The following is a 27,427-nucleotide window of genomic DNA, read 5'->3' as shown; positions in this document are numbered from 1 at the left end:
TCCCCCCCAGTGCCTTGAGACCCTCACGGGTGAGTAGCATGCTCTACAAATGTTTTGATTGATGTATTGATTAATTGATGGTCAATGGCAGCCCCTGACATCACATCATAGCATAGGGCATCCCACGTAGTTATTCTTAATGAAGGATGTTTTGACAAATTTGAGGAACTGATTTTCCCATCTTAGAAATAGGTGATGCTCGGGTTGCAGATCCGATACACACTGTTCTATGTTGCCTCACTTTAGCATTCTAGGGCACTAACTATAATATCTACTACAAAACAAACCCCTTCATTTTGTTTAATTCTAAAGAAAATGTGTTCAGTTTTGCAGCATTGATTCTATCAAGATGGCTTCAGGTGTGTCACACTTTTTTCATAAGTAACACTGTTAGCGCTCTAGTTGTTCATTAGAACACTCTGGGAGGCTAAAGTAGGAAACCTGGGATTCAACTGACCGGCTGCCGCTTCTGACCGCAGAGTATATGAAGGGTGATAAAATTTTTAGTAACAATATGAATCATTTGTTGAGGGTACCATGTTTATTGTTGCAAGTGTGGTGTTCTAAGATATTTTACACCTATTTTTCTCCCAACTAAGGAGCAGTGTAATGGCCATCACAGGAAGTATTCCTACAACAGTGTCAATAGAAGCTCAGCTGACTAAAACGTAAGGTCTGCCCCTCTAAACGAGGCTGGCGAGCCAAGGGTTTGGGGGACATGGTGCTCTAAAGCAGGCCCTATACCTGTTTCTGAATCCGACCCTACTACTGTGTTAGGAGCCTAATGTTGGCTAATCACCTAAGCTACCTCTGGGGAGTCAGATGGATTATGAGAGTATATGGAAGAGTTCAGTATTTTCCAAAGTGATAGAACTCCAATGTAACCCATTGCACCCACCACAGCACTGTCCAATCACAATCACCCCAGTAGAAACTGGAGAACCTAGAGAACATGCATCACCACCCACAATCTCCAATGTCCTGCTTGATAAGACGATAAGAAAGAGCAAATGATGCGTCGGAATGAAGGATAAAGCTGGAGATCATGGGCGACTATAGCCAAATATCAGAGTGAATGGGCAACGAGATCCTCTGCTACTGCCACATGTATGCTCGTCTGTCTCCATGAAAAATGTTCTATTGAAAAGATAGACACATGATCTAAACACAACTTCCTGTCTTTGTGTCTTTGTTTACAGGCTCAATTACAACCGTCGGCAAGGGCTGTTTGGCAACCTGCCCCGCAGGCAATGGCACAGTAGGAGGAGTTACTGGTACAGTTTCTTGTTGCCAAAAGGACCTCTGCAATGGAGCACCCAGCGCAACAACCACCGCAACAACCACCGTAACAACCACCGTAACAACCACCGGAACAACCACCAAAAAAAACAGTGGAGAAACCAGCATGAAGATTAGCTACACACTGCTCTTCCTTGCAGCTGGCATCAGCGCCCTTCTTGTCTAAGGAGGACTTTAAGGTAAGAATTAGAAAGTCATACCTCTTTCCATCCTATTTCACAGGTTCTGTGTGGGGCCCGGGCTTCAAAGGACCAATCGGCGTGTGTGAATTCCCTGCCGCTAGATGTGTATGTTCTCCTCAAGGCCAGGGTCTGGATGGTGGTACCTGAAACCCGTTCCTTGGCTAAAGAAGACATCTTGGGTCTTTTAGCCAGGATGCTGTCTATGGCTGTGATGAGGGTGGTCTCAGTACTGCGGTTGGGATAAAAACCAGATTGTGTGGTGTCCAGGAGTTGCTGTACAGTGAGGAAGTGACCAAGTTGCTTATAGCTGACTTTGGCCGGGTAGGGTAAAAGGGAGATAGGATGGTGGCTGGAGAGTTGTGTGGGGTTTTCTGAAGTTTTCCTTTGCAGTGCATTGGCCCTCGTGAATTTCCAGGCAGCAGGAACATTTTGGAAGTGTTGGAGTTGTCCAGCATGCGGGTGAGGACTTTGCTGATAGGGGAGGCAGCTATATTATAGATGTGATGGGTGCAGATGTCTGTTGGTGAACCAAAGTGGATGGTCCTGATGATGTTGGCTGTTTCTTACATGGTTCCACCTTCCCAAGTAGTAAGGTTTTTCCATGAGTGTTTATGGGTATGCTCAGTGTGAAAAAACAGGGGTCCAGTTAGGGGGGTTGACATTTTTATAGATGGCTTTTATTTTGTTGCTGAAGAAGTTTGAGAGGCTGACACATACTTCATGCCAGGAGATGTGGTATTTGTGGTGAATGCTCTTGAGGTGACATCTTTGATGATTCCAAAGCTTTATTTGTCACCATTGGAGGTGTTTTCTATGTGTTCTGCTCGGGCCTCTCTTATTTGGGAAACAACCTTTATTTACATTGTGGATTTTACTCCGCAATACAATCACAACGTGGTCGTTACAACGACCACGTTGTAATCATGCAGTGCCATTACTATGCAATTCGTTACATCGACTTCCTGTAGATGGCGCTCTAACATAAGGAATAGAATAATTTGCTATTCCAACACCTTCCCTACTGCTACTATTACTATTTCTTGCATAGTAATCGCATTGCGTGGTTACAACGCGGTCATTGTGATGACTGTGTTGTGATTCTATTGCGGAGTAAAAGTTGCATTTTAAAGGTATATATTGCAGTATCAGAAGGTTGCTCTGAATGTTTGTTATTTTCCCAATGGTTTGTTCTCCATCTTCTTCCCAATTGTTTGCAGTGTTGTTTTTCATTGGAGTTCCTCTGTATACCAACTCACCTGTTGTTGTGTCTTTCTCTGTGTAATGTATTAATGATGTGCCAGAGAGTTAGCAGATGCTGTTATCCTTTCGTCAATATGTTTGATGTCGCAATTGAGGTAATTGTGAGTGAAAAACGTATAGATTAATTCACAGAAAAGAAAAAACCATTGAGTGTATCAAAACACCAGGTAAAGTTCTCAAGGTTAATCATTCACCCAAAAAATATCTAAAAAAATATTGTAGAATAACCTTGTGATAGTGGCAGATGAGCCCGGAAGGATGCTTTAATTGTGGCTTTATTTTTCTGTGAATTAATGTATACGTTTTTCACTATCTTCTCAACTATTGATCTTGCATTAACTGGTTCATATATCTGATACAGTCACATATCCTTGGGGCTATGTGATGCTAAGTTGCACACGTCCTTCTGACGTTCTCCCATTCCGAAAACCTTTTCTCAACCTTTCCTTACCTCTCTTCGCTCTGGGTGTTGCTTTTCTTGTTCTTTTGGTGTGACACGTTTCTCTCTTTCTCACACCATCTCACACGTGTCCAACTCGAGACACAATTACAAAGTCTTACGTTTTTTCCTTGGATTCTTGGATTCTTGCGCCAATCATTGTATTTCATGTTTACTCTTTACACCCTTGAGGAAGTCACGTTGGCTGTTTCAGTGCTACCAAGTCAAGAAACCGAAATTCTAACTACATCAAAGAATTTGTGTTTTTTCGAATGCTAAGAAATATAATTTATGCGTCTTTTGATGTAATAAATAAATCACTGTTGAATCATCCGATTCTATTCTGCTTACTAAATCCCTGTGATAGAAGATTTCTTTCATTATCACATGGTGTTTCCTTTGCAATAAAAACTCATTTATGAATTGTACTTATAACACTTAGAGTGCCGGGGTTCAGTTTCTTTCAATCTTGTAATCAGTTGGGATGGCTGTGGCAATGCTGGGTGCCAACTCAGAGATCAGCCAGGTTTCCACAGAGAAGAACAGGTCTGGGGTGTTGGTGTCCTGGGTGTCCCAGATTTCCATGGTGTATTTACTAAGTGATTGTGTGTTGTTGAGGATGATGTGTTAAATTTTGTCCTGGGGTGTGTGTTTGTTGATGGGTGCTGAGGGTGTGCTGTGTGTGGTTCTGTGTGATGCAGACATGGTGTGTGAAACGTGGCATATTAGGCGGCAGTCAGTGTTAGCAAATGCTCTCTCTGTATAGTGTGGTGTTGCAGAGCAGCCGTGAGTGGAAAGACACTACTTTGGCTCTTTCACACCTGGCCCCCTCCAACCACTGCACCACTGCATTGCAGGCTATGTGCGTCTTGGGAAAATGAGATCATGAATCTTTAACCAATCAATTTGATGTTAGAAAGAGAGTGGATGCTAAGACAAGACAGGGGTCACACCGCAGAACATGTTTTACAGACGCTATTAAGGGAAACTTTTCTCTAAACACCTTTTATCTCTGCATTTTTAAAACTGGATTGTGTAGGAGGTGATGTGTGACAAGATTATGTGTTCATATATGTTTTGTAGCAGTTTGCTGTGCTGCTGGTGTGTTCTCTTGTTCTTAAGCCGCATTATTACAATGTAATATTGTTTTGTTGTGCTGAAGTTTTTGTGTTGTGTTGTCTTTTGACTGTTTTGTTTTGTTTTGCAAGGTTAAGTTGTAATTGTGGTGTTATGTTGCTTTATTGCTATTAGTCCACTGTCTCTAATTGTTTACTTTTCGTAGGTAAACAAATGCAGCTTTATTACCGGCCCAAAGAAGTACATGCTTTGAAATGTCCTGTAACAAGCGCAATTTACCACTAAGGTGGCAAAACCACGCTGCTGCAGCTCTTCAAGCACGTAGGACACCAGCCAGTCTAAAACTGTGACTGCAACAATGCTCACTTTATGTGATGTGTCGCACATTATCGACCAGTTTGCATCTGAATAAGTTGTAGAATAGTTGAAATGCTGCAGCATCTCCAAAGTTAGTATAGTATCCTTCAATTGTAGTTTGAGGCATTGTCCATTCTAGCCTGGCCACATTGACCAGTAGACGAGCCCGTTGCCATTCAAGGCCCTTAGGCTAATGGTGGATAGACTATGGCATTTCTTATGGTAGCCCAGGGTCTTTTGGTGATTGCCCAATATGGTGATTCTAGAATTAAGTCTGAGGAATCCCTATAGCCAATGAAGAGTGGACCCAACACATTCCACAGTTATACGCCTCCAGTTCTAGCTGTAGGGCTCAATGGAGTTTAACGCTGCGACTGCTCCTTTGTATATATACAGTCTGCCCTCTTGAGAGAGGAAAGAGGGTTTTATTAGGGCGCATTGTCCTCCGCGGTGCTGGGCCCAAGCGAACTTCTGATATCTCACATCGAACATGAATCTTCTGCGTGGGCAATCTTTCTGGCTCCTGGGTTTCAACACAGCTACCTAACCGGAGTTATACCATCTTCCTGGAAGAATAGGTGTAAAACCTCTCCTGCCAGTTTTAGGCAGATTGCACTATTGGATGCGATTGGGAAATTGCTTGCCAAGAGTGTTCCTCTGCACCTTCAGGAATGGGCATTTGGTGATAATATTGTTCTTGTTCAGCAGGCTGTTTTTCGCAAAAACTGTGGAACCTTAGATAATATAATGTACTCATATCTTTGCTGAATTCTGTCGAGCAATTGTCTAAATAAAGATCATCTAGTCAGTGTAGAAGTAAGAAATTATCTCAACCCTCACCCATCCACATACTATGTAATTGCTGTGGGCAAAGGCACTTTGCCCATGTACTTGCGGTCTATAAGGTTAAAATCCCGCTTTCAGTGAGTTATACCTGTGACTTGATAGAGAAGTGGTATTGGTCCTTTTTTGAAATGGTTGAAGGGTGTATATTGCATCACATTTGTAACTTGAATCATTCAACTGGTCTCTCCGCCCTTTGGCTTGAATTCCATTTCCATTTTATTTCATTTCTATCGCGCATAAATCACCCGAAGGTCTCAGAGCGCTGGCAGGTAGCAAGGATCCTTATGACCAACTGATCCAGGAAGTAAGAGGGCTCAGCTGACTAGAAGAGCCACGTTTTTAGTTGTTTTCGGAATTTCATGTGATCTAGCTCTAACCTCAACTGAATGGGGAGGGAGTTCCATGCTTCTGGGGCAGATTTATTGAAAGCTCTATCTCCGTTTCTAACTGTTCGGACTCTGGGAACGGAGAGAAGGGCTTTATTGGAGGAACGTAACGTCCAGCTTGGGACGTGGGCCTTGAGCTTCTGTTCGAGATAGACAGGTCCATGGCCATTAACAGCCTTATGGACTAGGCAGCAGCGTTTGAACTTTATGCGTGTTTGTATGGGGAGCCAGTGCAGAGTCCTGAGGCAGGATCCTGAGGGGGTACGAGGGGGTAGATGTAGTACTAGCCTAGCAGCAGTGTTTTGGAGGACCTGCAGTCGATTCAGTAGTGTTAGGTTGATGGCTAAAAAAAGGGCATTTCCATAGTCCATCCTGCTAACAATGAGTCCCTGGACCAGGGGCATGCGTGCTGAGAGTGGGATCCATTTAAAGATCTTCCTCTCTACAAATGTGTTTGTTATGGCCGCCGTTCTCAGGTGGGGGTTACAATTTATTACACGGTGACTCAGCCCTAACCATGCTGCACTAAAACATGAAATATGTTATAGCTTGCAGGGAAGAAGTGTCCATTTTTTCAATTACATGAAAGCACAGGATATATTCGAAGTTGGTCAAAATGATAAAAAAACCTGATTAAAAAAACTGTGAAGTGAGCTGGAAAATGGACAGTGTGCTCAGTATGCTTGCAGTGGAATTTTAGTTGAAAGCAGCATTAGTAAAAAACCTCAACTGCATGTTTTATGGAACTTTCCACATGAGGTGTGTAGAACAATTTTAGGTTGGAATTGCTGCAGCTACGAGTTGTTACTGGATCTTGGGAAGGTGTACCTAGGGATTAGAGGCTTTGGGAACTTAAGCTTGAACCATGTCCAAGACTTAAATCATGTGATTGTTGTTTGTCCTTTGCTACTATTATTGCGACGTCAATTATTAAGACCATGCCAATGTCTCTTTGACCCTCTATCTGAAATAGGTTGTACAACATTTTTAAAGCACATTTTAAATATTAAAATTAGTACCTACTGCTTTTGGTTTTGTGTCTGTTTGAATAGGGTATTATAGATACTATGCAATGATACCTTGAAATAACGCTTATATGACATGTATTAAGTAGGTTGCTTGTTAGGTATAAAGATAACCGGGTGTAGCATTTTTTTTTGCACTTTTCACATCCCTTGATCTTATAGCGTTTTAATCATTTCTCACTTGAAAGATAATGGTTATTATAACAGAAGTATGGTATCAGTAGTGCTTCATAAAGTTGAGCTTGTTCTCTGCCTTTTCGCTTTTTTTATCCACTGTATCGTATTAAGGATGTATAGTTTCCTGCATTGTCATTCCCCAAGAACCAATATAAATCTTTCCTAACTTTAGGTCCCATTTGTACTTCATATGTTTTTGGGTAGAGCATGATACTAAGCTGTATGTCATCTTTTTGCATTTATACATTGGCATACATTTTATTGTATGTGTCTCTGCATTGCCCCTTGCATTATTCTGCCTGTGTTTATGTGAACCACTTTTGAGATGAAAATAATAATAAAATAAAATTCCTGTTACTAGTTTGGGTACTTTCAATAGAAGATGGAGTATTGTCGATAGTAATCTAGGGGCATATTATCAACAAATAGCTATATTTATCTCTATGTAAGCTTAGCGGCAATTTTTTTATCGCTGCGCATCACCGGATTTTATCGCTGAGATAACGTGCTGTTAGCAACGTTTATCTCAAAAGCGATAAAACTCCAGGCGATAGCGTCAACATCATCCGTGAATATCGCTGAGAATACATCGATATTCACGCATTATCGCTAACAGGGTCTTAGCCATTATATCCACCTCCCATGGGATGTAATGGCTGAGAACTGGTCTGAGCGGGCGTTAGTTTTTGGAAATATTTGCGAAGTTGGAGATATTCACGCTTAGCGCAAATATTGGTAACAGGCGATTGCGAGGTTAGCGACTGCTTTCAGTCGCTAACAGGTTAGGAACGCCCACTTTGCATGTCATTTGCGATAAATATCGCTGACATGCAAAGCGGGCCCAAAATGGTCCCCGAATAAGCATGGGCTTAAAATTTGTTCAGTTCACGGAATTTGTGGATTTTCTGCAATTTCGCGGTCCGCGAATCTCCGGGACAGATTTTCAAAAACTGAAGTACATGAAGCACTTACAGGGTTACAGCAGGTGCCCAAGTTGAAGCTAATTTCTTTGTAACCATTTAAAAAATGGTTACAAAGAAATAAACTTCAACTTGGGCACCTGCTGTAACCCTGTAAGTGCTTCCTGAGCGGCGCTTCCAGAGTTGTTGCCTACTTGCAACTATTCTCTGACCCTGCTCTGACCCTCGAAGCAGGGTCAGAGAATAGTTACAAGTACGGCACAATGCTCCAGGCTGTCACAAAATTTAAACCACAACAGAAAGCACTTACAGATAAGGAAGCATGTGCTGGACTTGAAGCTCAAATTCAGTAACACATTAACCAGCCCCCGGTTGAGGCTGGGCAGGTGTGCTTTCTCCCCATAATCTACAGTGGTGCACCAGAGGGTGTTGTGATGAACCAGAAGGTGCAGTTGTGAACCAGAGGGCCCTGTGATGAACCAGAGGGTGGCAGTGGTGAACCAGAGGGTGCTGTGATGAACCGGAGAGTGGCAGTGATAAACCAGAGGGTGGCAGTGATGAACCAGAGGGTGACAGTGATGAACTCGAGGGTAGCAGTGGTGATCCAGAGGGTGGAACTGGTGAACCAGAGGGTGGAAGTGATGAACCAAAGGGTGGCAGTGATGAACCAGAGGGTGCTGTGATGAACCAGAGGGTGCTGTGATGAACCAGAGGGTGGCAGTGTGAACAAGAGGGAGCTGTGATGAACCAGAGGGTGGCTTTCATGAACCAGAGGGTGGCAGGGGTGAACCAGAGGGTGCTGTGATAAACCAGAGGATGGCAGTGATCAACCAGAGGGTGGCAGTCGTTAACCAGAGGGTGGCAGTGATGAACCAGCGGGTGGCACTGGTGAACCAGAGGGTGCTGTGATGAACCAGAGGGTGGCAGTGTTGAACCAGAGGGAGCTGTGATGAACCAGAGGGTGGCAGTGATGAACCAGAGGGTTGCAGTGGTGAACCAGACGGTGCTGTGATGAACCAGAGAATGGCAGTGACCATCCAGAGGGTGGCAGTCAAGAACCAGAGGGTGGCAGTGAGGAACCTGAGGGTGGCAGTGATGAACCAGAGGATGGCACCGGTGATCCAGAGGGTGCTGTGATGAACCAGAGGGTGACAGTGATGAAGCAGAGGGTGACAGTGGTGAATCAGAGGGTGGCAGTGGTGAGCCAGAGGGTGGTAGTGATGAACCAGAGGGTGCCAGTGATGAAACAGAGGGTGACAGTGATGAACCAGAGGGTGGCAGTGATGAACCAGTTGGTGGCAGGGGTGAACCAGAGGGTGACACTGGTGAACTAGAGGGTGGCAGTAGTGAACCAGAGGGTGGCAGTTATGAACCAGAGGGTGGCAGTTATGAACCAGAGGGTGGCAGTGATGAACCAGAGGGTGGCAGGGGTGAACCAGAGGGTGGCAGGGGTGAACCAGAGGGTGGCAGTGGTGAGCCAGAGGGTGGCAGTGATGAACCAGAGGGTGACAGTGGTGAACCAGAGGGTGCTGTGATGAACCAGATGGTGGCGGGGGTGTACCAGAGGTTGTCAATGGTGAATCAGAGGGTGGCAGTGGTGAGCCAGAGGGTGCTGTGCTGAACCAGCGGGTGGCAGTGGTGAACCAGACAGTGGCAGTGGTGAACCAGAGGGTGGCTGTGATGAACCAGAGGGTGGCAGTGATGAACCAGAGGGTGGCAGGGGTGAAAGAGAGGGTACTGTGATGAACAAGAGGGTGGCAGTGATGAACCAGAGGGTGGCAGTGGTGAACCAGAGGGTGGCAGTGATGAACTAGAGGGTGGCAGTGATGAACCAGATGGTGGCATGGGTGAACCAGAGGGTGGCAGTGGTGAACTAAAGGCTGGCAGTGGTGAACCAGATGGTGGCAATGATTAACCAGAATGTGGCAGTGATGAACCAGAGGGTAGCAGTGATGAACCAGAGGGTGGCAGGGGTGAACCAGAGGGTGACAGTGGTGAACCCGAGGGTGGCAGTGATGAACCAGAGGGTGGCCATAATGAACCAGAGGGCGACAGTGGTAAAACAGATGGTGGCAGGGGTGAACCAGAGGGTGTCAATGGTGAACCAGAGGGTGGCAGTGGTAAACCAGAGGGTACTGTGATGAACCAGAGGGTGGCAGTTGTGAACCAGAGGGTGGCAGTGATAAAACAGAGGGTGGCAGTGATGAAACAGAGGGTGGCAGGGGTGAACCAGAGGATGCTGTGATGAACAAGAGGGTGGCAGTGATGAACCAGAATGTGGCAGTGGTGAACCAGAGGGTGGCAGTGATGATCCAGAGGGTGGCAGTGGTGAAGCAAAGGGCGGCAGTGATGAACTAGAGGGTGGCAGTGATGAACTAGAGGGTGGCAGTGGTGAACCAGAGGGTGCTGTGATGAACCAGAGGGTGGCAGTGTGAACAAGAGGGAGCTGTGATGAACCAGAGGGTGGCTTTCATGAACCAGAGGGTGGCAGGGGTGAACCAGAGGGTGCTGTGATAAACCAGAGGATGGCAGTGATCAACCAGAGGGTGGCAGTCGTTAACCAGAGGGTGGCAGTGATGAACCAGCGGGTGGCACTGGTGAACCAGAGGGTGCTGTGATGAACCAGAGGGTGGCAGTGTTGAACCAGAGGGAGCTGTGATGAACCAGAGGGTGGCAGTGATGAACCAGAGGGTTGCAGTGGTGAACCAGACGGTGCTGTGATGAACCAGAGAATGGCAGTGACCATCCAGAGGGTGGCAGTCAAGAACCAGAGGGTGGCAGTGAGGAACCTGAGGGTGGCAGTGATGAACCAGAGGATGGCACCGGTGATCCAGAGGGTGCTGTGATGAACCAGAGGGTGACAGTGATGAAGCAGAGGGTGACAGTGGTGAATCAGAGGGTGGCAGTGGTGAGCCAGAGGGTGGCAGTGATGAACCAGAGGGTGCCAGTGATGAAACAGAGGGTGACAGTGATGAACCAGAGGGTGGCAGTGATGAACCAGTTGGTGGCAGGGGTGAACCAGAGGGTGACACTGGTGAACTAGAGGGTGGCAGTAGTGAACCAGAGGGTGGCAGTTATGAACCAGAGGGTGGCAGTGATGAACCAGAGGGTGGCAGTGATGAACCAGAGGGTGGCAGGGGTGAACCAGAGGGTGGCAGGGGTGAACCAGAGGGTGGCAGTGGTGAGCCAGAGGGTGGCAGTGATGAACCAGAGGGTGACAGTGGTGAACCAGAGGGTGCTGTGATGAACCAGATGGTGGTGGGGGTGTACCAGAGGTTGTCAATGGTGAATCAGAGGGTGGCAGTGGTGAGCCAGAGGGTGCTGTGCTGAACCAGCGGGTGGCAGTGGTGAACCAGACAGTGGCAGTGGTGAACCAGAGGGTGGCTGTGATGAACCAGAGGGTGGCAGTGATGAACCAGAGGGTGGCAGGGGTGAAAGAGAGGGTACTGTGATGAACAAGAGGGTGGCAGTGATGAACCAGAGGGTAGCAGTGGTGAACCAGAGGGTGGCAGTGATGAACTAGAGGGTGGCAGTGATGAACTAGAGGGTGGCAGTGATGAACCAGAGGGTGGCAGTGGTGAACTAGAGGTTGCAGTGATGAACCAGAGGGTGGCAGTGATGAACCAGAGGATGGCAGTGGTGAACCAGAGGGAGCTGTGATGAAACAGAGGGTGTTAGTGATGAACCAGAGGGTGGCAGTGGTGAACCAGAGGGTGCTGTGATGAACCAGAGGATGGCAGTGATCAACTAGAGGATGGCAGTCGTGAACCGGGGGGTGGCAGTGATGAGCCAGAGGGTGGCAGTAATGAACCAGAGGGTGGCAGTGATGAACCAGAGGGTGGCAGTGATGAACCAGAGGATGGCAGTGGTAAACCAGAGGTTGTTGTGATGAACCAGTGGGTGGCAGTGATGAACCAGAGGGTGACAGTGATGATCCAGAGGGTGGCAGTGGTGAACCAGAGGGTGACAGTGATGATCCAGATGGTGGCAGTGGTGAACCAGAGGCTGGCAGTGGTGAACCAGAGGGTGGCAGTGGTGAACCAGAGGGTGGCAGTGATGAACCATAGGGTGACAGTGATGAACCAGAGGGTGACAGTGATGAACCAGAGGGTGGCAGTGGTGAACCAGAGGGTGCTGTTATGAACAAGAGGGTGGCAGGAATGAACCAGAGGGTGACAGTGATGAACCAGAGGGTGGCATTGGTGAACCAGAGGGTGCTGTGATGAACCAAAGGGTGGCAGTGATGAACCAGAGGGTGTCAGTGATGAACCAGTTGGTGGCAGGGGTGAACCAGAGGGTGACAGTGATGAACTAGAGGGTGGCAGTAGTGAACCAGAGGGTGGCAGTGATGAACCAGAGGGTGGCAGTGATGAACCAGAGGGTGGCAGTGATGAACCAGAGGGTGGCAGGGGTGAACCAGAGGGTGGCAGGGGTGAACCAGAGGGTGGCAGTGGTGAGCCAGAGGGTGGCAGTGATGAACCAGAGGGTGACAGTGGTGAACCAGAGGGTGCTGTGATGAACCAGATGGTGGCGGGGGTGTACCAGAGGTTGTCAATGGTGAATCAGATGGTGGCAGTGGTGAGCCAGAGGGTGCTGTGCTGAGCCAGCGGGTGGCAGTGGTGAACTAGACAGTGGCAGTGGTGAACCAGAGGGTGGCTGTGATGAACCAGAGGGTGGCAGTGATGAACCAGAGGGTGGCAGGGGTGAAAGAGAGGGTACTGTGATGAACAAGAGGGTGGCAGTGATGAACCAGAGGGTGGCAGTGGTGAACCAGAGGGTGGCAGTGATGAACTAGAGGGTGGCAGTGATGAACTAGAGGGTTGCAGTGATGAACCAGAGGGTGGCAGTGATGAACCAGAGGATGGCAGTGGTGAACCAGAGGGAGCTGTGATGAACCAGAGGGTGTTAGTGATGAACCAGAGGGTGGCAGTGGTGAACCAGAGGGTGCTGTGATGAACCAGAGGATGGCAGTGATCAACTAGAGGGTGGCAGTCGTGAACCGGGGGGTGGCAGTGATGAGCCAGAGGGTGGCAGTAATGAACCAGAGGGTGGCAGTGATGAACCAGAGGGTGGCAGTGATGAACCAGAGGATGGCAGTGGTACACCAGAGGTTGTTGTGATGAACCAGTGGGTGGCAGTGATGAACCAGAGGGTGACAGTGATGATCCAGAGGGTGGCAGTGGTGAACCAGAGGGTGACAGTGATGATCCAGATGGTGGCAGTGGTGAACCAGAGGCTGGCAGTGGTGAACCAGGGGGTGGCAGTGGTGAACCAGAGGGTGGCAGTGATGAACCATAGGGTGACAGTGATGAACCAGAGGGTGGCAGTGGTGAACCAGAGGGTGCTGTTATGAACAAGAGGGTGGCAGTAATGAACCAGAGGGTGACAGTGATGAACCAGAGGGTGGCATTGGTGAACCAGAGGGTGCTGTGATGAACCAAAGGGTGGCAGTGATGAACCAGAGGGTGGCAGTGATGAACCAGTTGGTGGCAGGGGTGAACCAGAGGGTGACAGTGATGAACTAGAGGGTGGCAGTAGTGAACCAGAGGGTGGCAGTGATGAACCAGAGGGTGGCAGTGATGAACCAGAGGGTGGCAGTGATGAACCAGAGGGTGGCAGGGGTGAACCAGAGGGTGGCAGGGGTGAACCAGAGGGTGGCAGTGGTGAGCCAGAGGGTGGCAGTGATGAACCAGAGGGTGACAGTGGTGAACCGGAGGGTGCTGTGATGAACCAGATGGTGGCGGGGGTGAACCAGAGGGTGTCAATGGTGAATCAGAGGGTGGCAGTGGTGAGCAGGAGGGTGCTGTGATGAATCAGACAGTGGCAGTGGTGAACCAGACAGTGGCAGTGGTGAACCCGAGGGTGGCTGTGATGAACCAGAGGGTGGCAGTGATGAACCAATGGGTGGCAGGGGTGAAAGAGAGGGTACTGTGATGAACAAGAGGGTGGCAGTGATGAACCTGAGGGTGGCAGTGGTGAACCAGAGTACGCCAGTGATGAATCAGAGGGTGACAGTGATGATCCAGCGGGTGGCAGTGGTGAACCAGAGGGTGGCAGTGATGAACTAGAGGGTGGCAGTGATGAACCAGAGGGTGGCAGTGGTGAACTAGAGGTTGCAGTGATGAACCAGAGGGTGGCAGTGATGAACCAGAGGGTGGCAGTGGTGAACCAGGGGGAGCTGTGATGAACCAGAGGGTGTCAGTGATGAACCAGAGGGTGGCAGTGGTGAACCAGAGGGTGCTGTGATGAACCAGAGGATGGCAGTGATCAACTAGAGGGTGGCAGTCGTGAACCGGAGGGTGGCAGTGATGAGCCAGAGGGTGGCAGTAATGAACCAGAGGGTGGCAGTGATGAACCATAGGGTGGCAGTGATGAACCAGAGGATGGCAGTGGTAAACCAGAGGTTGTTGTGATGAACCAGTGGGTGGCAGTGATGAACCAGAGGGTGACAGTGATGATCCAGAGGGTGGCAGTGGTGAACTGGAGGGTGACAGTGATGATCCAGAGGGTGGCAGTGGTGAACCAGAGGCTGGAAGTGGTGAACCAGAGGGTGGCAGTGGTGAACCAGAGGGTGGCAGTGATGAACCATAGGGTGACAGTGATGAACCAGAGGGTGGCAGTGGTGAACCAGAGGGTGCTGTGATGAACCAGAGGGTGGCAGTGATGAACCAGAGGGTGACAGTGATGAACCAGAGGGTGGCAGTGGTGAACCAGAGGGTGACAGTGATGATCCAGAGGGTGGCAGTGGTGAACCAGAGGGTGACAGTGATGAACCAGAGGGTGACAGTGATGAACCAGAGGGTGGCAGTGGTGAACCAGAGGGTGCTGTTATGAACCAGAGGGTGGCAGTAATGAACCAGAGGGTGACAGTGATGAACCAGAGGGTGGCATTGGTGAACCAGAGGGTGCTGGTATGAACCAAAGGGTGGCAGTGATGAACCAGAGGGTGGCAGTGATGAACCAGTTGGTGGCAGGGGTGAACCAGAGGGTGACAGTGATGAACTAGAGGGTGGCAGTGGTGAACCAGAGGGTGCTGTGATGAACCAGAGGATGGCAGTGATCAACTAGAGGGTGGCAGTCGTGAACCGGGGGGTGGCAGTGATGAGCCAGAGGGTGGCAGTAATGAACCAGAGGGTGGCAGTGATGAACCAGAGGGTGGCAGTGATGAACCAGAGGATGGCAGTGGTACACCAGAGGTTGTTGTGATGAACCAGTGGGTGGCAGTGATGAACCAGAGGGTGACAGTGATGATCCAGAGGGTGGCAGTGGTGAACCAGAGGGTGACAGTGATGATCCAGATGGTGGCAGTGGTGAACCAGAGGCTGGCAGTGGTGAACCAGAGGGTGGCAGTGGTGAACCAGAGGGTGGCAGTGATGAACCATAGGGTGACAGTGATGAACCAGAGGGTGGCAGTGGTGAACCAGAGGGTGCTGTTATGAACAAGAGGGTGGCAGTAATGAACCAGAGGGTGACAGTGATGAACCAGAGGGTGGCATTGGTGAACCAGAGGGTGCTGTGATGAACCAAAGGGTGGCAGTGATGAACCAGAGGGTGGCAGTGATGAACCAGTTGGTGGCAGGGGTGAACCAGAGGGTGACAGTGATGAACTAGAGGGTGGCAGTAGTGAACCAGAGGGTGGCAGTGATGAACCAGGGGGTGGCAGTGATGAACCAGAGGGTGGCAGTGATGAACCAGAGGGTGGCAGGGGTGAACCAGAGGGTGGCAGGGGTGAACCAGAGGGTGGCAGTGGTGAGCCAGAGGGTGGCAGTGATGAACCAGAGGGTGACAGTGGTGAACCGGAGGGTGCTGTGATGAACCAGATGGTGGCGGGGGTGAACCAGAGGGTGTCAATGGTGAATCAGAGGGTGGCAGTGGTGAGCAGGAGGGTGCTGTGATGAACCAGACAGTGGCAGTGGTGAACCAGACAGTGGCAGTGGTGAACCCGAGGGTGGCTGTGATGAACCAGAGGGTGGCAGTGATGAACCAATGGGTGGCAGGGGTGAAAGAGAGGGTACTGTGATGAACAAGAGGGTGGCAGTGATGAACCTGAGGGTGGCAGTGGTGAACCAGAGTACGCCAGTGATGAATCAGAGGGTGACAGTGATGATCCAGCGGGTGGCAGTGGTGAACCAGAGGGTGGCAGTGATGAACTAGAGGGTGGCAGTGATGAACCAGAGGGTGGCAGTGGTGAACTAGAGGTTGCAGTGATGAACCAGAGGGTGGCAGTGATGAACCAGAGGGTGGCAGTGGTGAACCAGGGGGAGCTGTGATGAACCAGAGGGTGTCAGTGATGAACCAGAGGGTGGCAGTGGTGAACCAGAGGGTGCTGTGATGAACCAGAGGATGGCAGTGATCAACTAGAGGGTGGCAGTCGTGAACCGGAGGGTGGCAGTGATGAGCCAGAGGGTGGCAGTAATGAACCAGAGGGTGGCAGTGATGAACCATAGGGTGGCAGTGATGAACCAGAGGATGGCAGTGGTAAACCAGAGGTTGTTGTGATGAACCAGTGGGTGGCAGTGATGAACCAGAGGGTGACAGTGATGATCCAGAGGGTGGCAGTGGTGAACCGGAGGGTGACAGTGATGATCCAGAGGGTGGCAGTGGTGAACCAGAGGCTGGAAGTGGTGAACCAGAGGGTGGCAGTGGTGAACCAGAGGGTGGCAGTGATGAACCATAGGGTGACAGTGATGAACCAGAGGGTGGCAGTGGTGAACCAGAGGGTGACAGTGATGAACCAGAGGGTGGCAGTGGTGAACCAGAGGGTGACAGTGATGATCCAGAGGGTGGCAGTGGTGAACCAGAGGGTGACAGTGATGATCCAGAGGGTGGCAGTGGTGAACCAGAGGCTGGCAGTGGTGAACCAGAGGGTGACAGTGATGAACCAGAGGGTGGCAGTGGTGAACCAGAGGGTGCTGTTATGAACCAGAGGGTGGCAGTAATGAACCAGAGGGTGACAGTGATGAACCAGAGGGTGGCATTGGTGAACCAGAGGGTGCTGTGATGAACCAAAGGGTGGCAGTGATGAACCAGAGGGTGGCAGTGATGAACCAGTTGGTGGCAGGGGTGAACCAGACGGTGACAGTGATGAACTAGAGGGTGGCAGTAGTGAACCAGAGGGTGGCAGTGATGAACCAGAGGGTGGCAGTGATGAACCAGAGGGTGGCAGTGATGAACCAGAGGGTGGCAGGGGTGAACCAGAGGGTGGCAGGGGTGAACCAGAGGGTGGCAGTGGTGAGCCAGAGGGTGGCAGTGATGAACCAGAGGGTGACAGTGGTGAACCGGAGGGTGCTGTGATGAACCATATGGTGGCGGGGGTGAACCAGAGGGTGTCAATGGTGAATCAGAGGGTGGCAGTGGTGAGCTGGAGGGTGCTGTGATGAACCAGACAGTGGCAGTGGTGAACCAGACAGTGGCAGTGGTGAACCAGAGGGTGGCTGTGATGAACCAGAGGGTGGCAGTGATGAACCAGAGGGTGGCAGGGGTGAAAGAGAGGGTACTGTGATGAACAAGAGGGTGGCAGTGATGAACCAGAGGGTGGCAGTGGTGAACCAGAGTACGCCAGTGATGAATCAGAGGGTGACAGTGATGATCCAGAGGGTGGCAGTGGTGAACCAGAGGGTGGCAGTGATGAACTAGAGGGTGGCAGTGATGAACCAGAGGGTGGCAGTGGTGAACTAGAGGTTGCAGTGATGAACCAGAGGGTGGCAGTGATGAACCAGAGGGTGGCAGTGGTGAACCAGAGGGAGCTGTGATGAACCAGAGGGTGTCAGTGATGAACCAGAGGGTGGCAGTGGTGAACCAGAGGGTGCTGTGATGAACCAGAGGATGGCAGTGATCAACTAGAGGGTGGCAGTCGTGAACCGGAGGGTGGCAGTGATGAGCCAGAGGGTGGCAGTAATGAACCAGAGGGTGGCAGTGATGAACCATAGGGTGGCAGTGATGAACCAGAGGATGGCAGTGGTAAACCAGAGGTTGTTGTGATGAACCAGTGGGTGGCAGTGATGAACCAGAGGGTGACAGTGATGATCCAGAGGGTGGCAGTGGTGAACCGGAGGGGGACAGTGATGATCCAGAGGGTGGCAGTGGTGAACCAGAGGCTGGAAGTGGTGAACCAGAGGGTGGCAGTGGTGAACCAGAGGGTGGCAGTGATGAACCATAGGGTGACAGTGATGAACCAGAGGGTGGCAGTGATGAACCAGAGGGTGACAGTGATGAACCAGAGGGTGGCAGTGGTGAACCAGAGGGTGACAGTGATGATCCAGAGGGTGGCAGTGGTGAACCAGAGGCTGGCAGTGGTGAACCAGAGGGTGACAGTGATGAACCAGAGGGTGGCAGTGGTGAACCAGAGGGTGCTGTTATGAACCAGAGGGTGGCAGTAATGAACCAGAGGGTGACAGTGATGAACCAGAGGGTGGCATTGGTGAACCAGAGGGTGCTGTGATGAACCAAAGGGTGGCAGTGATGAACCAGAGGGTGGCAGTGATGAACCAGTTGGTGGCAGGGGTGAACCACAGGGTGACAGTGATGAACTAGAGGGTGGCAGTAGTGAACCAGAGGGTGGCAGTGATGAACCAGAGGGTGGCAGTGATGAACCAGAGGGTGGCAGTGATGAACCAGAGGGTGGCAGGGGTGAACCAGAGGGTGGCAGGGGTGAACCAGAGGGTGGCAGTGGTGAGCCAGAGGGTGGCAGTGATGAACCAGAGGGTGACAGTGGTGAACCGGAGGGTGCTGTGATGAACCATATGGTGGCGGGGGTGAACCAGAGGGTGTCAATGGTGAATCAGAGGGTGGCAGTGGTGAGCTGGAGGGTGCTGTGATGAACCAGACAGTGGCAGTGGTGAACCAGACAGTGGCAGTGGTGAACCAGAGGGTGGCTGTGATGAACCAGAGGGTGGCAGTGATGAACCAGAGGGTGGCAGGGGTGAAAGAGAGGGTACTGTGATGAACAAGAGGGTGGCAGTGATGAACCAGAGGGTGGCAGTGGTGAACCAGAGTACGCCAGTGATGAATCAGAGGGTGACAGTGATGATCCAGAGGGTGGCAGTGGTGAACCAGAGGGTGGCAGTGATGAACTAGAGGGTGGCAGTGATGAACCAGAGGGTGGCAGTGGTGAACTAGAGGTTGCAGTGATGAACCAGAGGGTGGCAGTGATGAACCAGAGGGTGGCAGTGGTGAACCAGAGGGAGCTGTGATGAACCAGAGGGTGTCAGTGATGAACCAGAGGGTGGCAGTGGTGAACCAGAGGGTGCTGTGATGAACCAGAGGATGGCAGTGATCAACTAGAGGGTGGCAGTCGTGAACCGGAGGGTGGCAGTGATGAGCCAGAGGGTGGCAGTAATGAACCAGAGGGTGGCAGTGATGAACCATAGGGTGGCAGTGATGAACCAGAGGATGGCAGTGGTAAACCAGAGGTTGTTGTGATGAACCAGTGGGTGGCAGTGATGAACCAGAGGGTGACAGTGATGATCCAGAGGGTGGCAGTGGTGGACCGGAGGGTGACAGTGATGATCCAGAGGGTGGCAGTGGTGAACCAGAGGCTGGAAGTGGTGAACCAGAGGGTGGCAATGGTGAACCAGAGGGTGGCAGTGATGAACCATAGGGTGACAGTGATGAACCAGAGGGTGGCAGTGATGAACCAGGGGGTGACAGTGATGAACCAGAGGGTGGCATTGGTGAACAAGAGGGTGCTGTGATGAACCAAAGGGTGGCAGTGATGAACCAGATTTTGACAGTGAAGAACCAGAGGGTGACAATGGTGAACCAGAGGGTGGCAGTGTTGAACAAGAGGGTGGCAGTGATGAACCAGAGGGTGCTAGTGGTAAACCATAGGGTGGCAGTGATGAACCAGAGGGTGGCAGTGATGAACCAGAGGGTGGCACTGCTAAACTGCCCGGGAGCCCTGTGGGTGTGAGCCCCTGCGCTGCTGAGCTGCCCAGGGGTTGTGAGCCCATGCGCTACTGAACTGCCCTGGGGCCCAGTGGGTGTGAGCCCCCGTGCTGCTGAACTGCCCCGGAGCCCTCTCAGTGTGTAAATCATTTGTGCTCAATTGCTTGGGAGGCCTCGGGGAGTGAGCACACATTGTGCTAAGTGTCCTCCTGCCCCCAGTACATATATACCCATACCGCACAGCACCATTATGCTCTTGCACCATGAAGTCTGGTGCCTGGATGCTCCTGATCCGTGTAGGTGGTACCACCGTCTGGTGCAGTCAAAATGTAAAGTCATAACTTACTACACAGCACCAATAAACACGTGTCCCCCCTGGCACCTGTATGCGCATGTACCAGGTGTGGAGCACCCGCATGCCACTGCACCCTACTGTCTATACTTAACAAAGAAGGGAGGTAGAGTATAAAGTAGGATTCCTACTCCACGGGCACTGATAAATAAACAAGGAGAATCCTACTACCAGTGTGAAAGGGAAAAAGGGGGGGACCACTCAGTGTTGTGTAAAATACCCCTCACACACCAACAGGCCCCTTGGTGTCATGCTTCATCATCGGGGTCTTCGCACCCCGCTAAGGGGATGCGGCACGCTACGACCTGCGACTACGCGGGAGCGTTGACAAATCAGACTATGTGTGGTGTGTGTTGAGTGCAAGTGAAGGGGTTTAGATGTGAGTGGGAGGTGTAGTGAAAAATTAAAAAGTACCTGGCTAGTGGGTAAAATGAAAAAACTTTATTTCGTACCCCTGGCTGGTGCTATTAAAAAATGTGCAAAAGAACGAGGTTTTTTGTCTTAATTAGGGACAGAACCTCTGGTGTGCATCGACATGTTTCGGTACAGGTGTACCTTCTTCAGGACGGGGCACAACTCCCAACCCTACTCACGTTTTTCTAAGGAAAATGGGTTTATTTTAATTTTTCTAAAAAGTGATTACACTCATTAAAGACGGCTACAATGTGCCTACAGCGGTTCTCTGGAACATGTAATTACATGTCTTATGGTCTTAGTTGACTATTGCCTCATGAGCAAGTCCTGAGCATCAAGGTAGGTAGGTGGATCCACAATGAAATCCGCCTGTATTGGCCTCCTTCTACCACCCTGTGCCGCAGCACAGGGTGGTAGAAGGAGGCCAATACAGGCGGATTTCATTGTGGATCCACCTACCTACCTTGATGCTCAGGACTTGCTCATGAGGCAATAGTCAACTAAGACCATAAGACATGTAATTACATGTTCCAGAGAACAGCACAGGGTGGTAGAAGGAGGCCAATACAGGCGGATTTCATTGTGGATCCACCTACCTACCTTGATGCTCAGGACTTGCTCATGAGGCAATAGTCAACTAAGACCATAAGACATGTAATTACATGTTCCAGAGAACCGCTGTAGGCACATTGTAGCCGTCTTTAATGAGTGTAATCACTTTTTAGAAAAATTAAAATAAAACCCATTTTCCTTAGAAAAACGTGAGTAGGGTTGGGAGTTGTGCCCCGTCCTGAAGAAGGTACACCTGTACCGAAACATGTCGACGCACACCAGAGGTTCTGTCCCTAATTAAGACAAAAAACCTCGTTCTTTTGCACATTTTTTAACAGCACCAGCCAGGGGTACGAAATAAATTTTTTTCATTTTACCCACTAGCCAGGTACTTTTTAATTTTTCAGTACACCTCCCACTCACATCTAAACCCCTTCACTTGCACTCAACACACACCACACATAGTCTGATTTGTCAACGCTCCCGCGTAGTCGCAGGTCGTAGCATGCCGCATCCCCTTAGCGGGGTGCGAAGACCCCGATGATGAAGCATGACACCAAGGGGCCGGTTGGTGTGTGAGGGGTATTTTACACAACACTGAGTGGTCCCCCCCTTTTTCCCTTTCACACTGCACCCTACTGCCCAGAGCCAGCATAAGCCTGTACGGGGCAGTTTAGTATGAGATGGGACATTGTCCAGCAGCAGCAGCTGCATGTGCCTGAACCCACTGAGCAGGATCAGAATGGCTTTGTACCAACATGCGCAGCCGAGCTATCTTGGACATTTGAAGGATTCTGGGGTCCTGTGCCAAACTTATTTTTGCATCCATGAGTTTCCCGAGTGCCATCCCCGTGTAGCTCCTGTGACCAGGAGGCTGCTTTCTCCTCATCTGCTGCTCTGCTCGGTCTCTGACCCTTTATAAACAAGATGCATGTGAACTCGCATAGAAGCCCAGCCCGTTTGGCCCCATCCACCACACACTAGCGGTATGAAACGTCTTCCCACCAGTCCCACTATAATGGCCAGCTCACTCAAGGTACCTCGGCGCCTTTTGGCGTGCTGGCAAAGTTACAGGCACACGTGGTCACATATTTGTGCAAATGGCACAAAAATACGCGAGTTTGCTGGAAAATTCAAGAACTCACTGACTTTTTTTGCAATTTCGCACGAATTCGCGGACTGCGAATTTGCAAATGTTGCCCATGCTGAGCCCCAAACCGCTCGCTATCGCCTACAAGCTGTCACTAACTGCTGTTAGCATCAGCTTGCTAATAGTGTGATAGAATTATCGTCGCTTAGCGGCAAAAAACGGCCGCTAAAGCAGAGATCATTTCATATCGCCACCCTTGATAATATGCCCCATAGTTTTATTACAAGACAAGGGCATTGCCAATTGGAGCTCAGGGTTTCAGTGGTGCACTGGGCCACTTCCTATGAGAGCCTGGAGTCCAAAGTGGTAACACGGACACTGTATATGATACTCTGGGGTGCTTCAGTAGCATACTTGGGCTGTTTCTATGATGGTCTGGGATGGCCTTTCAATAATTGACCATGACCTGTCCTACAGGATCCCGAGTGGCCTTCAGTGGTAGATGAGGGCACTGCCAAAGTCACTCTAGTGTTCTTCAGGTTTAATCCACAGGTCTGATTTCCAGTGTGACAAACAGGTTATACTGTCACAAAAAAGGTGGCTATCCAGTCCACCTGATCACAAATGCACTTCATCCTACACCATAAGTTATAAAGCAGATAGGACAGCCAGCACTTTTAAGATGGCATAAACCTGTTCGCAAACTCAAAATCACGCCCTATGGCATTTCCTAAAACAGCCTAGGTTATTGATCTTGATCTTGGGTTAGAGCACTGCTAAGAATGTTCAGTAGTAGGTAAGAGTACAGCCTCTGGTGCCTAGAGTTTGTCAGTGGTAGACTATGGCATTGCCAATAGTAGCATGGGTTCTGCAGTTGTTGCCTAATTTTGTCGAGGGGCATGCAAAAGAAGACTAGAGCATTGCCTAGGATAGGCTGAAGCTCTTCAGCTGTAGATAAGGGCTAAGCATGGGCAGATTTTGCAGATTTGCAATCCGCGAATTTGCGGATTTGCGAATTTTCGGATTGCAAAAATCCGCAAAATCCGCGAATTCTCGCGGATTTTGCGGATTTTTTTTTCTTTGTGTTCGCTCGGGTTTCTGCAAGTTCGCGAGGGTTTCGTACAATTTCGCAAATTGAGAACTAACTTGTCGGGTCGCCAGTTTTGCGAACTTGTTGTTTCTACGTGCCCAGCCTGTTTGCAAGCCTTTCTTCATCACTGCCACCCTCTGTCACCACTGGCAATCTCCTTGTTCACCCATGCCACCCTCTGGCTCATCCATGTCACCCTCTGTGTCATCACAGCACCCTCTGGTTCACCAGTGTACATTATTGGGGGAAAGCAAAGCACTGCCATCCTCTGTCAACACTGGCACTCTGGTTCACCCATTCCACCCTCTGGCTGGCACACCCATGCCACCCTCGGTGTCATCACAGCACCCTCTGGTTGACCAGTGAGTGTACATTATTGTGGCAAAGCAAAGCACACCTGCTAAGTGCTTTAAGTTTTGCAAAATTAAATTACAACAACACCTGCCCTGCCCCAACTGACATTAATGAAGGCTGGCAACTGCTTGTCTGCTCCCTTTACTTTGTGTTGCAATGTAATTTTTTTTAACAGGATCTTTGTTGGCAATGGCATACTTGTAACTATTCTGTGACTGTCAGAGCAGGGTCACACAATAGTTGCAAGTAGGCAACCGAATTCTGGAGGGCCCCTTCAGGAAGCACTACAGGGAATGGTTACAAATGATGAGCTTGAACTTTTGCACCTGCTAATTGGTTTTGCTTTTGCAAAAATCGTTTTTCAGTAATTTCGCACTATTCGCGAGGCGCTGGACAAATTTACTGGATGATGCTGATGACTTCTTCGACCCAGTTGTGCTCAGTGTTGACATTTTCCGCATTGGTGTGTCGCCCAGACTCTCAGTGTGCCTCCTATGTGTTGCGGAGGGTTTGGTGCTGCCAGGGGAACTGGGTGCAACCGGACAAATGTCTGACGCTTCTACCTCCCCGTCATCTTCAGATGAAACATCTAGTACAGGTATATTTTGGCCACTTGCCCTTTGGGATTGCTTTCCCTCGATGTTTGCTAGGTGCGCATACCATTCTTCACCGTGCATTCTTTTAAGATGACCTATCTGGCCTCCGGTACCATAGTTGGTACCAGGCTTACCACGGCTAACTCTAGTCTGCCAAATGGAACAAATGGCTTCAAAATGGCCGCTTGACCCCATCCACATGGCTAGGACCTGCAGGACCATGCCTCAAAATGGCCCCCCACCAACATAGCCAGCCCCCAACACCACCCCAAAAAGTCGAAAAACACACACAAAAATCACCACAAACAAACAACATCAACTTATCAACTTACTTGTGAAATCAAATTTCGAATCCAAAAGTAATCCAAAAGGCCTCAAATCCAAATATCCAGCAGCATCCACAAAAAGTAATCCTTCCCAGTCAAGATCGAATTCAAAGTGGCCAGGAAATGGACTAAGCAATGGGAGGAGCTTGCTGGACAGGAACAGGAAGTTGGAGACTGGGGCACTTCCTTCACCCCACCCCAATGGGAGGAGCTTGCTGGACAGGAACAGGAAGTTGGAGACTGGGCCACTTCCTTCACCCCTCCCCAATTGTAATTTTTGTAATTTCGCAAGTGCAAGATTGTTGCTGCCCGCGCCGCGGGCCGCGAGCAGTGCGAACACAAGCAAAAAAATCTGCAGCGCGCGGATTTGCAGATTTTTGGTAAATCCGCGAGAGTTCGCGGATTGCGGATTTACCGAAAATCCGCAAAATCCAGGAGCGGAACGGATTTTACGCCCACACTTAATTAGGGCATTGCCAACGGTAGCCCAGAGACCATTGGTAGTTGACCAGGGTATTTCCTACCATAGCCTGGGGTCTTTCAATAGTAGAGTAAGACATTGCATCACATAGCCTGAAGTCCTTCAATAGCAGGATTGGGCATTGCCTACCACACTTTGAGGTCCTTCAGGACCAGAAAGGGGCATTGCTAGGTAGCCTAGGATCCTTCAATGATAGACTAGACTATTGCCTATGGTACCATGGTGCCCGTCAGAGGTAGAGTAGGGCACTGTTAGTGGTAACCTTGGGTTCTTCAGTGGTTTAGTGGGGCGTTGCCAACAATAGCCATGGGTCCTTGGGCAGTTGAGTAGTGCATTGCATATGTTAGCCTGGTGTTCTTCAATACTCATCTGGAGCAGTTCATGTGGTAAGCTGGGGGTCTTGGTGATGGTGATAGAGTAGTACATTGCATAGAGTAGTTTAGGGCCTTTCAATGGCTGACTATGGCATTGGATTACATACTTGAGCCTGGGGTTCTACAATGTGTTTCCGGTGGGAGTTTGAATGTGCAATCTGAAAGAAACACGTCATTTCTTCAGAAAGGTGATAAGTGGACAGGTTCAGAAGAAGATTGTTTGAGTGGGGAATATTTGAACAATATGTGCAAACTAAATTGAAAAAATGTAGTACCTACATTTTACTATTTGGTGAAACTTATGCTTTAGTAAATCAATGATTTTTATTGTTGGTCTATAAAGTAACACATCTTCCTTTGTTTGCTTTCTTTCTTGCTAAGGTGGAGATTTTCCAGGCCGTCCTTCTCAGATTGACCGTCACCAGCACTGCCAGGTCCCCAGCTCTGGAACCACAATCCAGAGAGAGTGAATGGGCCATGGGAAGATCATCTAACCTCCAAAGTCCAGGCTAACCTTGTTATCCAATGTCTCTCTAATTAATTGTCCTTATGGTTTACCTAGTGTTGTATTATAAATTAACAAGACCCTCTGTGTATTTGTTGAATAAAGGTTATTACAGGGTTGGCACACATTCAATAAATGCTGAATACTTTTTCTAGCTTATGCTTCCCTGCCTCTCCATTGACTCCTGCATACATGTTTTTGGCCATTACCTTGGTGTATCCCTTTCCAGTGCACTGTTACAGCTGGAACTACTTACCTTCAGTGAGAAAGTTGTGATATGTGTCAGTCATAATCCTGATTCTGCAAGATGAATCTCTTGACAAGGAGAGCATTGAGATCCAGACCCTGATTAAATAAAGAGGGTTTGGTCCCTCAGCACACTACAAAGAGGATGTTGTCTTTTTTTTCAAAATCTATATTGATGAATATCTCATACATCTTACTGATCCTGATAAGCTGAACTGCAAACCCCTCAATGCACACGACCATTGCTCACACTGTTTCTCAGTGTCCTGCTGTGACCTATCACTCTGATCAAGTGCAGCCAATAGCAGCATCTGTGGCAGACCTTTGCACTTTAGGGACATGCGCACTGGCATTGTTTTCTGCTGCCATCTGGTGGCAGTGATTGTGATGAAACCAACAACTGTCACTTCCCGCTTCTAAATTTTCCTTTTCGAATCGATCAAGTGCATATTTCATGCATAGTTTTCCATAATGATGTGTGCTTTAGTTTAATTTGGCAAAGCTTTGTACAAGAAAACATGCATTTGCAAAAATAATAATGAGGAAAGAGTAGGGTGACCAGGCGTCCCGGATTTGCCCAGACGGTCCCGGTAATTAGCCAGCTGTCCTGACAGATTTCAGGAAATTGAGATCCTGTCCTGGTTTTTAGAGAGGGTCGAATGAAAACGGCGAGAGGTGTTTTTTTATGTTTTGCAGAGCAGGGATAGTTAGCAGTTGTTTCAAGTAAGCAATTTAATTAATAGGCAAACAACTGGGTTTAAAACATTGCATTTTATGTATGTTCTAACTGCCTTTTCTGTAATTCTCTGCTGAGGAGCTCTGTCATTCTGTCCGCTAGCTTGAAGAAAATTGTAGTCCTTCTTCTATTTTTGTGAAGTGTCTTGGTTTTTGACTTTAAAATTCTGGTCACCCTAGAAAAGAGGGTGTTTTTTGTGCGACAAGAATAGGTGTGATGGCGCTGACCGGCCTGATTGTCGCAAAGACAGTGCCCCCCACGCCCAAGAATAATGCTCACTCACACCGTCTTATCCAACATGAGACTAAGCCCTGAGTGATTTTTGTCTTGTTTATTTATATCCTCTGGCCACGCTCCGCTGGGTGGGTCAAGGGTCATCCAGGGGTATTGGGGTTGTTACTGCATCCCTCCAGTGTTCAACCAGTCTTCTTTGGATCTTTGGGTGGCACACACAAAC

The 27,427-nt window shown here is 49.4% G+C and overlaps 1 long non-coding RNA gene across 1 annotated transcript; it reads left to right on the top strand.

Annotated features, from left to right (window-relative positions):
* Positions 1 to 1,301: 1,301 nt before the first annotated feature.
* On the top strand, positions 1,302 to 26,364 carry LOC147718163 (uncharacterized). The gene is made up of 2 exons (XR_015295565.1): positions 1,302 to 1,478; positions 25,865 to 26,364. It is a non-coding gene; the product is annotated as an uncharacterized LOC147718163 (long non-coding RNA).
* The last annotated feature ends 1,063 nt before the right edge of the window (positions 26,365 to 27,427 follow it).

Source organism: Lissotriton vulgaris, chromosome 4_2, assembly GCF_964263255.1.
Source record: "Lissotriton vulgaris chromosome 4_2, aLisVul1.2, whole genome shotgun sequence".
Taxonomy (NCBI): domain Eukaryota; kingdom Metazoa; phylum Chordata; class Amphibia; order Caudata; family Salamandridae; genus Lissotriton; species Lissotriton vulgaris.
The sequence above is the reverse complement of the archived record's forward strand: the minus strand, read 5'-3'. Positions and strand labels throughout refer to the sequence as shown.